Consider the following 15,157-nt stretch of genomic DNA (forward strand, 5'->3'; position numbering starts at 1 on the left):
GGGACCACACGAATTCACAATCAAGTTCTACGAGACCTACAAAGAAGAATTAACACCAACACTCCTCAAATCAGTTAAATAGAAAAGGAGGGAACCCTTCCAAACTCATTCTATGAGGCTAGTATCATCCTGTTACCAAAACCAGGGAGAGACACATCAAGGAAAGAACATTTCAGACCCATATCCCTGTTGAATGTAGAAGCAAAAATTCTCAATAAAATTCTGGCAAAGTGCATACAAAAACATATTTTCAAAAATAGAGTGCCATGATCAAGTAGGGTTCATTCCTGAGATGCAAGTTTGGTTCAACATACAGAAATCAATAAATGTAATCCATCATATCAATAAACTTAAAGATAAGTATCATATGACTATATCAATTGATGCAGAGAAAGCATTTGACAAAATACAGTAACTTTTTGTGTTCAAAACACTAGACAAACTAAGGATAATAGGAACATACTTCAACATTGTAAAAGCTATCTATGCTAACTAAACCCAAGGCTAACTTTATTCTAAATGGAGAAAACCTGGAACAAGTCAGGGATGCCCTCTTTCTCCACTTCTGTTTGACATAGTCCTTGAAACTCTAGCCAGAGAAATTAGACAGATGAAAGAAATTAAAGGGATGCAAATAGGAAACAAGACTCAAACTACTATTGTTTGCTAATAACATGATTCTATACTTAGAGGGTCCAAAGAACTCCACCAGAAAACTTCTAGAATTAATAAATGAATTCAGCAAAGTAGCAGAATATAAAATCAATACCCATAAATCAAATGCATTTCCATACATCAGTGAAGAATCCTCTGAAAGAGAAATTAAGAAAATACTTAGCAATCAATTTAACAAAAGAGGTGAAACACCTCTACAAGAAAAAACTAAAGAACACTAAAGAAAGAAATAAAAGAATACCTTAGAAGATGGAAAGATCTCCCATGCTCTTGGATAGGGAGAATAAATATTGTCAAAATGGCCATACTACCCAAAGCTCTATGAAGATTAAATTGTGACTCCAATTAAAACCCCAACCTCATTCCTTATAAAAATTGAAAAAGCAAACATGAAATTCCTTTGGAAAAAAAAAAGCAAACATAAAATTCCTTTGGCTAAGGAATAGCCAAAGTAATCCTTAGCAGAAAAAGTGAAGCAAGAGGCAACACAATACCAGACCTTAAACTATATTACAAAGATATAGTAAAAAAAAATAGCTTGTTATTGACACAAAAATAAACAAGTAGACCAATAGTCCAGAATAGAAGACACAGAGACAAACCCACATAAATAGTTATCTCATAATAGATAAAGGAACCAAAAACATATATTGGAAAAAAGATAGCCTCTTCAACAAATGGTGCTGGAAAAACTAGAAATCCATATGCAGCAAAAGGGAAAATTAATCCCTTTCTCTCACCATGCACAAAACTCAACTCAAAGTGGATTAAGGACCTAGGATTTAGTCTAGAGACCCTGTACTTAATACAAGAAAAATTAAGCCAAAATCTTCATCATGTCAGATTAGGCCCCAACTTCCTTACAAGACTCCTAAAGTACAATAAATAAAATCAAGAATTAATAAATGGGATTATTCAAAGTAAAAAGCTTCTTTCCAGCAAAAAATAAATAAATAAATAAATAAATAAATGAGGGGAAGAAAGAGCCTACATTTTGGGACCAAGTTTTTACCACACACACACATCAGATAGAGCACTAATTTCCAGGATATATAAAGATATAAAGAACTTAGAAACTTAACACCAAAAAACAAACAAAACAAAAAATCAACCCAATCAATAAATGGGTTAAGGAGCTGAACAGACACTTCTCAGAAGAAAATATACATTAAATCAACAAATATATGAAAAAATATTCAACAACTCTAGTAGGTAGATAAAAGCAAATTAAAACTACTCTAAGAGTTCATCTCACGCCAGTCAGAATGGCAGTTATCAAGAATACAAACAACAATAAGTGTTGACAAGAATGTGGGGGAAAAGGTACACTCATGCATTGCTAGTGAGAATGCAAATTGGTGCAACCAATTTTTGTAGGAAAGAAATATGGAGATTTCTTAGAAAACTTGAAATGGAACCACCATTTGACCCAGCTATCCCACAACTCAGACTATCCATCAAGGACTTAAAATCAGCATACTACGGTGACACAGTGGCTTCAATATTTATAGCAGCACAATCCACAACAGCTAAACTGTGGAACCAACAAAGCATCCCTTCAATAGATAAATGGATAAAGAAACTGTGGTATATATACAAAATGGAATATTACTCATCATTAACAGAGAATAAAATTATGGCATTTGTAGGTAAATGGATGAAGCTAGCATGAAAATATCATGCTAAGCAAAGTAAGTCAATCCCAAAAAACCAAAGGCCAAATATTCTGAGAAGTGGATGCTGATCTATAATGGGGGTGGGGTGTGTGGGAAGAATGTAGGACCTTTGATTGTGCCAAGGGGAGGGAAGGGAAGGGAGGAGATAATGGGAATGGGAAAGATGGTGGAATGAGATGAGCATCATTTCCCTAGGTACATGTATGACTGCACAAGTGGTGCGACTGTACATTGTGTATAACCTAAGAAATGAAAAGTTGTGTTCCATTTGTGTACAATGAGGGCTGGGGATATAGCTCAGTTGGTAGAGTACTTGCCTTTCATGCTTAAGGCCTTGGGTCAATCCCTAGCACCACAGGGGGAAAAAAAAAAACGAAGTCCATTTGTGTACAATGAATTGAAATGAATTGAAAAGCTCTCTGCTATCATGTGTAACTGGTTGGAACTACTAAAAATAAATAAATTTAAAAAATAAAGACAACAAGTGGCTCAAAAAAAAATAGTTAAACTAACTTCTGAATTCCACATATGATATCATTGTAAAAGGAAAATCTATAACCGATGTTTTATATTTGTATACAGTCCTTTTATTATGGGGAAGGTTAATTTACATATGCAAAACTCAACTTGATGGGTTTTGACTCCAATATAAGCATGCCACTATCAAGTTGTACAACCTTTCTGCATACTGTTTCCCTTTGCAGTTAACAAATCCCTTGAGACAAATACTATTCTAATTTTGTTTTCACCACAGATTGTTTTTGCCTTATATGGAACTTCACATAAATAGATTCATAAAGGATATTATTTTCTGTGTCTGTTTTTTTTTTTTACTAATCATAATGTTCAAAATTCTTTTGTATTATGACATGTATCATTATTTCCCTGCTTTTTTCTTGATGAAATTATACTAATTGTTTTTAAACTGATTATCTTTGTTGCTTTTAATTTTATTGCTAAACATTACTTTATCATATGTATATACTACAATTTATATATTCTTCTTGGGATAGAAAATAATTGTATGACTGTCATTAGAATCCTCTATCAATGCAGATGCAAAGAGAAGAGTTTCTAGATCAGTGTCTGTCACTACTTGTCTTTTTTTTCTTCTCAGATCCAATAGAGATGGAGTAAGGGGCAAGGAGTACATTTATATCCTCCTCCGTGTTTGATTCTAATTTGTTGGCACTTGTGTTTGGCTTACCCTCTATTCTAGTTCAAACCCCAATATCACCAGAAACAAAATTGTTACCACACACAAATAAAAGTGAATGTTTCTAGAAAAAGCAATTTGCTGTTTAGTAAAATCACAGGAACTCAGCTTCTCAGACTTAAACCTTTGAACACTTTCTTCTAAACATACCCTGTCAACATTCCTATTTTCCAACTTTTATCACACTTTCAAAGGAGAATAAAGTCTTCCTAGCAAGAAGGCTTAACATTGTGTTAACTAAACATAAACAGGTTTAAAATATTTACACTTTCAATGCACATTTTCTCTGGAACTTAGTGTAATATGAACTCTAAGCCTTCATAGAGGAATGTGGCAGAGTTCTGCAGCACTTTCCGAACTTATTTGAACACAAAACTTTCCCTTTCCTCATTTAGAGGGGGACCCACATTCTCACAGATCAGGTTCTGTAGAATTTCCTTTGTAAAGGCTGCTTTATGCCAATCATGCCCTCATGCTTAGTTATGCTACCTTCAGAAGTAGGATAACTTTCTCTCTGTTCCCTGATTTGATCTCTTTGCTTCCTGCTCTTTTCTACTTTTCTGGGATGTGGGATGCCACTGCTTTTCAGACTCGTCCAGGGTCAGAATTCTAAGCTCCTTTTTTCAGAAAATCATTTGCTCACCTGTGTCCCCACTACAGCTAACTGATCCTCTTTTCAAATGAACCATTTTTCTGGGGTCCTTTCACTATCCCCACCTTCCACCCTGGCTCTCTACCTGTGTCTGCATAGCTGCTTTGTTCTCCTCTCTCAAAAGCTTTATTGACTGAGTATCCTCCCAGGCTCTACTTGTAAACCACATGTCCAATGAAATAATTTACCTTTTAGAGATTTAAATAAAATTGGGTCATGACATCATCTCAAACTGTATAGGCAATCACATTCTCTTCCTCCAGATTTCTTTGACTACCCCTAGTGATTGGATTTCCTGGGTCTGTGGAGTTCCAGATCTCACTCCTGCCTCATTTCCTGCAACTCTTCTTTTTGTGATGAAGGACAATAATTGCGATAGATGCATTCCCTTGATCCCTGCAGGTCACGGTTCAAGTATCAGACCTCTGACTGACTGCCACCATTTTCCAGTTCAATGCTTTTCTTAGACTTTATGCATCTTAAAATCTTTATGAACATGTAAAATGAAACAAAATGAAACAATAATTCACATAATGGCAAGCTGTCTCCAAAAATTCAAGTTCACTGGTGTCAGGGTCCATAGTGATCACACCTTATTATGATGGTGATATTGTAATTGCATCTCCTAAAATAGTACAATTGCTTCTTCAAAAATTGCAATATCCAAGCTGTCTTTCATTTGGCATTTGGCTTATTAAATATAGAATAAATCTATTGAATCATGTTATTTAAACATAGTAAATATTAAGATTAGGATATTAGGCATTATTAAACAGTACTAAAATCATTGTTTTTTGTCAGTTGTATTAGAAGAAAACTAATGAATTGTTAAGTATTTTCTCTTTTTCAGCACCCGTTGGCTGCATACATTTTCTTTGTGGTTTTAAATTGAAGCATGAAGGAGTCATTTGATAGAGTATCATGGTTAAATTATGATTCAGGAAAGCTCTTACTCACACAGTGGATTTTTATGCGTGTCTTAATTGTGGAGCTAATGCAAGCTATAGATTTATGCTGATTAAATCCAGATGGCTCACTCTCTTGGTCCTTAAAAGTTTAAATTGTCAGTTACTGATTCTCCTTTTCCTACTGTGTATTCTCAGTAACAATATCTTTCTTCCTTGTTTTGAAAAGATATTCTACTCTTTTTATTGCATTTGGTCTACATTGTGTGCAAGTTAATGCTTTAGTTAATGATTTTTTAAACTCATGGTAAAAGGACACATAAAGTATATATTGTAAATATTTGAAACTGCCCTGAACACCACAAGCTCTCATGTTTACAAAAAAAATAGTAAGATTATATTCCCCTTGTGGTTCAAACTAATTATTTAATTTAAAGAATAAGAAAATCAACTTACTAAGCAACCTAAATGTGTCTGTGTTTGTGTTGACAACATTTAATAAAGTGGATTGAAAATAAATTCTCAATGCTTCAGCTAGTTTTAATTTTGAAAAGTGTATATGTAAAGACATGGAATAAAACAAACTTAAAAATGAAGAGGATCTGCTACCTAAAATGAATTGTCTAGGCTGGGTGTGGTGGCACACGCCTGTAATCTCAGCAGCTTGGGAGTCTGAGGCTGAAGAATTGTGAGTTCAAAGCCAGCCTCAGTAAAGTGAGGCACTAAGCAACTCACCAAGACCCTGTCTTTAAATAAAGTAACAAATAGGGCTGGGGATGTGACTCAGTGGTCCAGTGCCCCTGGAGTTCAAACCCTGGTACCCCAAAAATTAAAAATTAAAAAATTAAACTAAAATGAATTGTCTGTCACTGGTGACTGCTGGGTGATAATACTGTGATAAGATGGTGAACTTTGACAAGACATGATGATGGGGACAGATTTACCATCACTAATCACTAGGGTCTCTATCCTGACTAATGTGTGGAAGAATCAAAACATGGGATTCTATTGGCAGTTAATATTACAAACAAATTAAAATAAATAAATAAATAGAGAGGATAGATAAATGAGAAAATTGGTGAAAATGAAAATGTCACCTTTCCCCAGTCCAGAATTCTGATAAATAATTCTATAATACAATTGCCACTGTTGAGCATATCTCCCATGATCCTAGGGACCCCACAGTAGATTAAGCCCTATTTTCTTCAACTGCCACATAATATCTTGTCAATTGCTTTTGCCCAAGTTGTTCCCTGCAATCCGAATAACCCACATTTCACAGTTTACATTCTGTCTCTCCTTTTGGTACCTGCCATGTTCTTCAGAAAATCATTCCTATTTCCCACAGGAAGAAGACATTTTCCATGTTTTAACATCTCTAACTGGTCCATTCTCTAATGGAATGCAATGCACTCTGATTCATACTCTCACATTCAGTTTCCTTAGAGCAGCTGCATATCAGTTCTCACTATCATTGGAGTTATTGACGCACCCATTCCATATCTGTTACCTGACAATAAGTTTCTCCAAATGGTTTCTGATCCTCATCATCATTGTGGCAGTCACAGCACCAGAATGATTTTTCCAGATGGCAATTGCTCACGTGTTTATGGAGTGCATAATGTTCTAGCCCCTTATGAAGGTCACCATGACCTCTTCTGAAGATCCACAGGGCATTCTCCTATTAAATCTATACAGTTAATCAAGGAAGGGAGGGAGCCTTATCCGTAATTCATGACCTTTCTCCATAAGAGCAATAGTCCATTAATTTGACATGATGTCAAAGATCATTTGAAAATAACAAAATTAAACTAAGTGCAGAGTGAAAGAATTTTTTTAAATAGTAGATTTTTTATGAAAGGCCCACCATCTCAGTAAATTCACAGGTCAGAGTCTCTTTTATCTTCCAAGAAAAGGAGAAAGGTATGTAAACCTTTGATGAGATTAGGTTTAGAGAGAGTCATTTTTAATATAATTAAGAGGCAGTGCCAGGAATATTTGATATCATAATTGTCAGTTAGCATGAGGCTCCAATGATTATTCATTATTTATAATACATGTCTGTTTACATAATTATCCATAATATCTGTTTACATTAATTGTAGGCCTCTCATGAATTCCTGAAGGTGATTCTATTTCTTATTGCTTTACAATGTTCTGGGTATAAATATGTAGTATTTTGTTATGCTAAAATATTCATAAGAAGAAACCATTGTAAGGGAATAATTGTCACCAGAAAAAAACAAGCTAAAGTTTGCAGTTTTTGCCATTTTCACTGAAGCAGAATACTCTAGGAAAGAAATGTGCAGCTTGAACACCAGTATCTCACTCCAAGCCATGTTGTGAATCACAGTCCTCCTCTTGTTCCTATTTATTTTTTTTTTTTTTACTTCTATTACTTTACAGGTTTGGAATCCTGGAACACCAAAAATCCTCCCTGATCAGTTCTGAAATAGAGAAAAGGAATATTGCCTGGAATTTGCCAAATGCACCCTAAAATTACTACTATATTTCCAATTTTCAATTTCAATTAAAATTTGGTTTCCTTTTTAACCAGCACAGTGAAAAGCTGTGCTGGTTAATCATGATAAATTATGTCAAGTGAATAAAGTTTTTTCTTCTTTCCTTATGCTCTAAATCTTAACTTTGTTCTTGGAATTTTTCATTTTGTGTGCAATGACAAAAATCCAGAGTTTGACATTCTTAAAAGTTGATGTGCAGAGGTAAAGTTGAAGGGCTAAGATGTAAAACACAGTAGACTTGGCTCTGCTTCTCTTGCTCTGGAAGGCAGAGTGTCAAAATGCTACCCAGTTGAAGACTCCCGTCCTCCTCTGTTCCTCTGTGTCATATTCTGCTTGTTGTGATTTACTTTGAATGATTCTGCAGTATTTCTTTCCTCAATATTCTGTGACCTAACGTTTTTCTATTTTTGTCTTTCACTGAAATGATGTTACTGTACACTACTTGCTATGCTTTGCATATAAGGCATTTTATCTCATGCATTAACACAGGAGCTTTGGACCCCCTCCAGAGCTCCTGTGTTAATGCAGGAGGTAAAATTATTAGATGATGGGAGCCCTAATGATCTATCTGTGCTGGCTTAAACAGACTAACAAGGTGGTGACTGTGCGCAAGTGGCCATAACTAGAGGAGGTGGTCACTGGCAATATGCCCTGGAAGGGTTTATATTCCCCAAAGCCCCTCCCTGCTCTCTTTGCTTCTTGACTGACATGACCAGAGAGCTCTACCACACTCCTATGCCATGATGTTCTGCCTCATCTTGAGCCCAGAACAATGGAGAAGGCCGACCTTGGGCTTACCTCCAGAGCCATAAGCCAATATAAACTTTTCTCTTCTGAATATTTCCTGTCAGGTATTTTGTTCAAAGAAATGGAAAGCTGACTAACACAGAAATTGGTACAAAGAAATGAGGTCATTGCTGTGACTAACCTGATAAGGTGATTCAGAAGCCTTTGAAAGTGGTTTGTGGGAGGATTTTTAAAAAGTTTGGGGATGCAGAATAGAGAAGCCTTAGAATGTTGTAAACAAAGCTTAATGGGCAATAATGATGGGCACTCAGAAAATCAGCATGCCAATGGGAAGGAGGACAGCAAGACTGTGCTTGTGATATTTCAGAGGGGAAGTAGAAGTCCATTGAGAATTGAACCAGAGCCCATTTATGTTACCTGGCAAAGAACTGTTCTATATTTTGCCCATGACCTGATATTTTGTGTGAGGCTGAATTTAATAGAGATGGACTAACTAATCTAGGAGAGGAAATTTCAAAGCCACGCAGCATTCATGCTGTGGCATGGATTTTGGTATTAGCTTTTAGCCAGTTTTATGGTGAAACAGGAGGAAAAAAATCAGAGAAAAAAAGATATTAAAAACTTGCAATTTGGCCAAAAAAGTGAGTGTAAAATTGGGATTAATGAAGCTATTGTTGTTGAAGAGATTACAGTAACTAAGGAGATCTTAAATACTTTGCACAGAGACAATAGGAAAGATATCTTAAGTATATCTCAGGAACCTGCAAGACCACACCATCCATCAAAGACTTTGCAAAGAATTTGTCGGGGTAGCCTGCTTACGCAGGAGGGCCTAGGAAATAGTTTCACCATACTCAGCCATCTAGGCATTCAGGTTCCCAGGGGACTTACCTACTCCTACAGTTGGCAGCAGACATTGACATTGTCCATGTGGTGCCAGTTCTACATGAATGCAGAATGCTGGATTTTGGGATGGTGGTCATGAAAGCTTTCACCAAGATTTCAAAGGGATGCCTGGGAGGCCAGGTAAAATGTAGCAGGCCAGAATCCTTGTGGGTTGCCCTGAGAGCAATGCATGAAACTGTGAAGGTGAAGCTGAAACTGGAATGGAGATGCCAAGAATTAAGAGATGCCAGGAATGTGGACTGTCTGCCAAGGAAAGCTGCTGGCTGCAGAGAGTCAGGCTGATACAGAACCCAAGTGCACTGCAACTGGCAAGGCCAAAGGGCCGGGCTGTCCAAGCCCTTTACAGATCACATCTTGCTGCCATATGTCCCAGATGGTGAAAGTGGAGCTACAGCACCTGTTGGCCCAGCTGAGTTTCAATCTTGTATTTGTCTTATTACTTCTTGCTATTCCCTATTCTTCCCCTTTAGAATGGGACTATTTAGTCTGTGTCACTGTATATTGGAGATGTGTAACTAGCTTTTGGCTTTTGCATGGGCTCATAGTTAAGAGATTGGGCATTTGAGTCTCAAAGGAAACTTTGGAATTGGACTTTGGGAAAATGCTAGAACTATTAAGACTATGGAAACTCTTGGAGATGAGCTAAATATATTACATTGTGAAATGGACATGAACATTTGAGGATCAAGGGGGAATGGTATGATTTGAATATGAAGTACCCCAAAAAGCTCTTGTGTTAATACAGGAGTATTAAAATATATTAAATAATTAGATTATGAGCTCTATAACCTAATAAGTCTACACCTAGTTTAAATGGACTAATTGAGTGGTAATTGTAGCAGATATGACCTGGATGAAGGAGGCAAACCACTAGGCACATGCCCTAAAAGGATTCACCTTCTCAGCAGCCTTTTCCCTTTTCCTTACTTGCTTCCTGGATGTCCTGAATTCTGAAACAGCTCTCCTCCAAGATGCTCTTCCACCATGATGTTCTGCCTCATCTTAGGCCGAGAGCAATGGAGTCAGTGGACCATGGACTGAATCTTTGAAATCATGAGCCATAATAAACTTCTCTTTCTCTAAGTTGTTCTTGTCAGGCAATGTGGTCACAGCAATAAAAATCTGACTAACACACAACTCCTCCATCTGTTGCCTCCACTAAATGAGTCGTAGAAATGAAAAGTCTCTAGAATTTCCCCAACTTGATTCTCTTAGAATGGGCTATTCCCAGAGAGTCTACTGTTTCAACTGCATCTCTTTTCTTCTCCTGGGACCAGAAATTCATGCTGTAGGCTCATGTGCCTGGAATGGCCTAAAGTACTCACATTTGCAGGAGAAGCCTGGAAATGTTGCAAGAATGTTCTTACCTTTTAACTTCCAGGTGCTTCCCATTTTCTATAACCTTTCAAGCATAAATCCCTTAAATGAGGAAAATTAAGTGCATTTGTTTAGCAAACTTTCTCCCAATCTAATTTTTCTAAAGCAGGATGAGAGGCACCCTGACTTGTGTCCCCCACAGGAGCTTCAAAGTTTTTGCTCACTGGCCAAATAATGTTTTTTGGGATAACAAGATAATTATTTTTTTCCTCTTCCTTCTATTTTTTGTCTTTCTCTAGAAAATACAATCCTAACAACATTCATGCTCCATTTTTCCTGATCTCTCATATGTATCTCTCTCTAGCAACTTCATTAATACCCACTTACTCCATCCTATGTCTTTGACTTCATACATTTTTTATAGAAATAAGACCAATTCCTCTTTAGGTTCAAACATAAGTTAGAAACCATGAATTTGTCTTGAGAACCTTTCACAAAAGCATAGAATATTATTTTTTAAGTTTTTATCATTATGACAGTAATATTGGTGCTAACCAGAAGTCTCTTCATAATAAAATATAAACTTTATTGTTAATATTATATATTTTGTAGAACATTTTTTAATATTTATTTTATTTTTTATGTGGTACTGAGGATTAAACCCAGTGCCTCACACATGCTAGGCAAGCACTCTACCACTGAGCCACAACCCCAGTCCATATTTTGTAGAAATTTTTTTTCTGCTAAAAAGGAAACAAGAATTAGGTAACATTATGTTAACCTTTTCTTTTCTCTCTCTCTCTTACACTTTCATTTTACAACTTTTTTTGTGATTTTTTCCCCAAAGTTCTCTTTATCTCCTTTCCCCTTCCTTTATTTGTAGTGTGTTCACTGAACATATTTATCAAGCATTTTCTATGTTGTTTAACTTAATTTTTATTTCTTCCTCAAACAACAATTAATTAACATTTCACAGGAAGAAAATATTTTGATATGCTTTGAGGTGATGTGATTTTGATATAATATGATAAAGTGAAAAAGAAAATATACATGGGCCTGTTTTCAATGAGCTTCTAATTGCATGACGAAGACAGTCATTAAACAGGCAACCAGCAACCACAAATATGAATACATAAGTAATAACAGGTATTAGGCGAAAGACTAATAACTATGAGAAGATTTATTGCAAAGTAACAAAGTAACTGATTATTTGTTCAGGGAAATCTCTATGAGAAGATGAAATGTGAACAGAATTATGAAAGACAACAAGTGGTCAGCTAGATAAGTATGTTCCAAGCCACTTGGACAGCTTTCCACCAGGCACAGGGACAATTAAAATAAGAAAGATACTCTCTTGGGTTAAAATTATACAAAACTCTCACTTCTTTGCAGCACATTCAAATATCTAGATTTCCAAACTTAACTTTCCCCTTATGTTGGGCAACTCCCCACAGAATTCTAAGTAGATGATTTCAAAGCTTATCAAATCAAATTCATCATCTATTTCCCCATATTATTATCTCAAAACTTATAGGTAAACATAGGGATAGGTTGACCATGCCTGCTACCTCCCTGAATCTTTTCATAAGAATATATTCTAAGATATATGAAAAAGCAAAAATTAACAATAGATCTATGCATTAAAAACTAGCAATGAGCATGTGTTCAATATGAATAAACCTTTTATCAGTGCTGTGAATGTTAATGGATTGAGAAACACATAATTCTACAAATGCCATATGCTTCAATACAACCCAGAACAGGATGTACTCTCAAAGAATTTAAAAAATGTTTTGCTTTTTTTCTACTTCCCATTATGGCTAATTATGGAATACAGAGACCAGAAAATTGGATGCCATTGAAGATAGAGGGAGTAGGTATTCCCTAAACTTCAGTTCTTGAGAAGATGACAAATGCATTTAACTCTTGTTCATCCAAAGAACCTAACCCTGACATGAGGAACATGCCTTCCTTCACACAGCATCTCCAGGGTAGCTAGGAATTTGTTGGGCATTGCGAGCTCAGAGCTGGTGCACACAATCTGTGGAGTGTAGTGTCCTGTCTGCTTCACTACACTGGCCTTTTGTCACTCAGCAGGTCAGCAGGCTGTCCCTCAGTGCCTTTGCACTGTCTGTGCCCATCAGCCTGAAATGCTCTATGCCCACATATGTGCAGTCTTGTTTCCTGTCCCTGATAAGAGCAATAACCATTTCTGGACTGTGATCTACCTTTAACAATCATTCAGAATAATGTCTGCAAATTAGTAAATGTTTGTTAAATGTTTTCAAAGATAATTGAGTAGATATAAGATGGAAGAAAGTGTAGTTATTCATTAGACAGTGCAGGGTATTCAAGATCCTGTATAAGTAGTACCTACAAGTATCACAAGTGAACATGACTGTTCTGTGTTATTTTGTTTTGTTTTTTAATCTATGAAAACTTGCAAGTCCTAAAATTCATAAAAGAGAATGTCTTGATAAAAATCATTTGCTTGAAAAGAAAAAAACACAAATTCTTAAAAATACTGGCTAAATGTTAAAATAATCTGCAAGCACATGTATTTAAAAACACATAAATTCAAAATAAAAGATCATATGGACAAAAGAGATGAATAATTTAGAGATTCTAAAGAATCAGATTAATATATAAAAACAACATAAAAAAGAAATACACCATAGCAGACTGGAAATATATTTGTGGTCATTGAAGAAAAGAATTGAGATTATTAAAAACTGAAATAGCTATAAACAACAATATGAGATACTACAGATACTACAGAAGCAAAATTAAAATAAACAAATAATTGCATAAAAGAGATAAATGAACAGAGGAAAGATATTTACAAAAAATAGAAGTTATAATAGCTGATATTTCTATAGTGTTAGACAATAATTACTTTCTTTAATTATTATTGATGTTTTAACTTTTACAATAAACCCTGAGAAGTTGGCATTATTGCTATACCCATTATCTGATGAGAATACTCAAGCACAGAGTGATGACTGTCTGTCCCAGGAGGTAAATCTTGCATAGGAAATCATTGCATTTGTGTCACAGTACCTAAGACGGACCCCTATTCCACTAGATAGAATGTTAATACACATAAGTTTCTTTTTGCCAATTCTATGGCCATTTAAAAATATGTCTGCTTAAAAACATATTTTCTGTATACTTATTATTTGTCCATTTCAACTGGCAAATAGAGGTAATAGCCACATATATTATTCCTAGTGCTGTATTCCTTCCTGCACGTCCTTATAATTTTTATAATATTATTGTCTGTGTTCTGCCAATCCTTCCATCTTAAACATTTCTAGAATCAAGTTGCTTCTAATATTTCTGTTTTATATAGTAAATACTTTCATTTTCTGATCCAATATTTGCTATCAAGGCCACGTGTGATCCACTCTGGTCATCTTATTTAAAAATACATGCTCTTCTTGGGGAGAATTGAATAAATATAATTTCAGTTATAAGAATCACTCCTCTATTCTCTTGAAGAGAGTTTTTATTTCTATTTTTCCTTAGAACTAAAGTATTTAATATCAAATGTTTGTTTTCAACCAACAATGAACCTGTCAACCTATAATACAGAAAATACTTAAAAAGAGAATGAATGTGATATATTGTTTTGATTTGCTGAAGTTATCAGAAAGAAATCTAGAATAATTAAGAGATTAGCTATACTATAAAGTGAAAGAAACCTCTCTATTTGAATGCAATGAATATGGTGTTCTCTTTCTTGCTACTCTTTATTAACCCTAAAGTAAACATATTCACTCAAATGCGATCTTTCTGTCTTCTCAGTCTGCCAGAATGATGTCTAGATAATTATTCAAATGTGAGACAGGATTTTTTTGCACATGCATGTAGCTCTTACAGTTAAACTGTCCTTTTAGACACTCATCCACTAATTTGAATGCTACTGGAATCTAGAGAGTTTTATTATTAAGTTTCAAGGGAAATCTTACTATTCTTGTTCAATAATTAATCATGAAAAGAACAAACCCAGATAACTCATTCTTTATTTTAGAGAAAATTTATATGAATTATAATAGTCAATTGCCTTTAAAATGAAATAAATTAATTTATCCATTTATGCAAGTTTTTGAAGTAAAAGAAAAGGTCATATTAAAGAATTTAACTCATTATTCTGTCTTTGCACCAGTTTGATAATACCTGTGTCAGAGAAGAAAATCAATTTTATTTAATTTTTGAAATGCAATTTCTTCTATCTGAAAATATTGATGTTTACTTGAAAATTGTGAAAAGCTACCTGAATAATCAGAGGAATGGCAGCCTCCCGGGAACAGGAAAGAGTGAAGGAGAACATCATAGGTTAAGACATGTGGCTTCCCTAATCCTGATGTGTCCTTGATATCTTGTTTCATTTATTCTTTTTCAGTATCCTTATTAAATGTAAGCTTCCTGATGACAAGGTCTGTTTTGTTCTATTTTATCCCAAGGGCCTAGCATAGTTCAGTGTAGTGGATGGTGCTTAGTCCACAGTAGGTACTTATCAAACAGTTGCTGAATGAGTG

Source organism: Urocitellus parryii, chromosome 10, assembly GCF_045843805.1.
Source record: "Urocitellus parryii isolate mUroPar1 chromosome 10, mUroPar1.hap1, whole genome shotgun sequence".
NCBI classification, from domain to species: domain Eukaryota; kingdom Metazoa; phylum Chordata; class Mammalia; order Rodentia; family Sciuridae; genus Urocitellus; species Urocitellus parryii.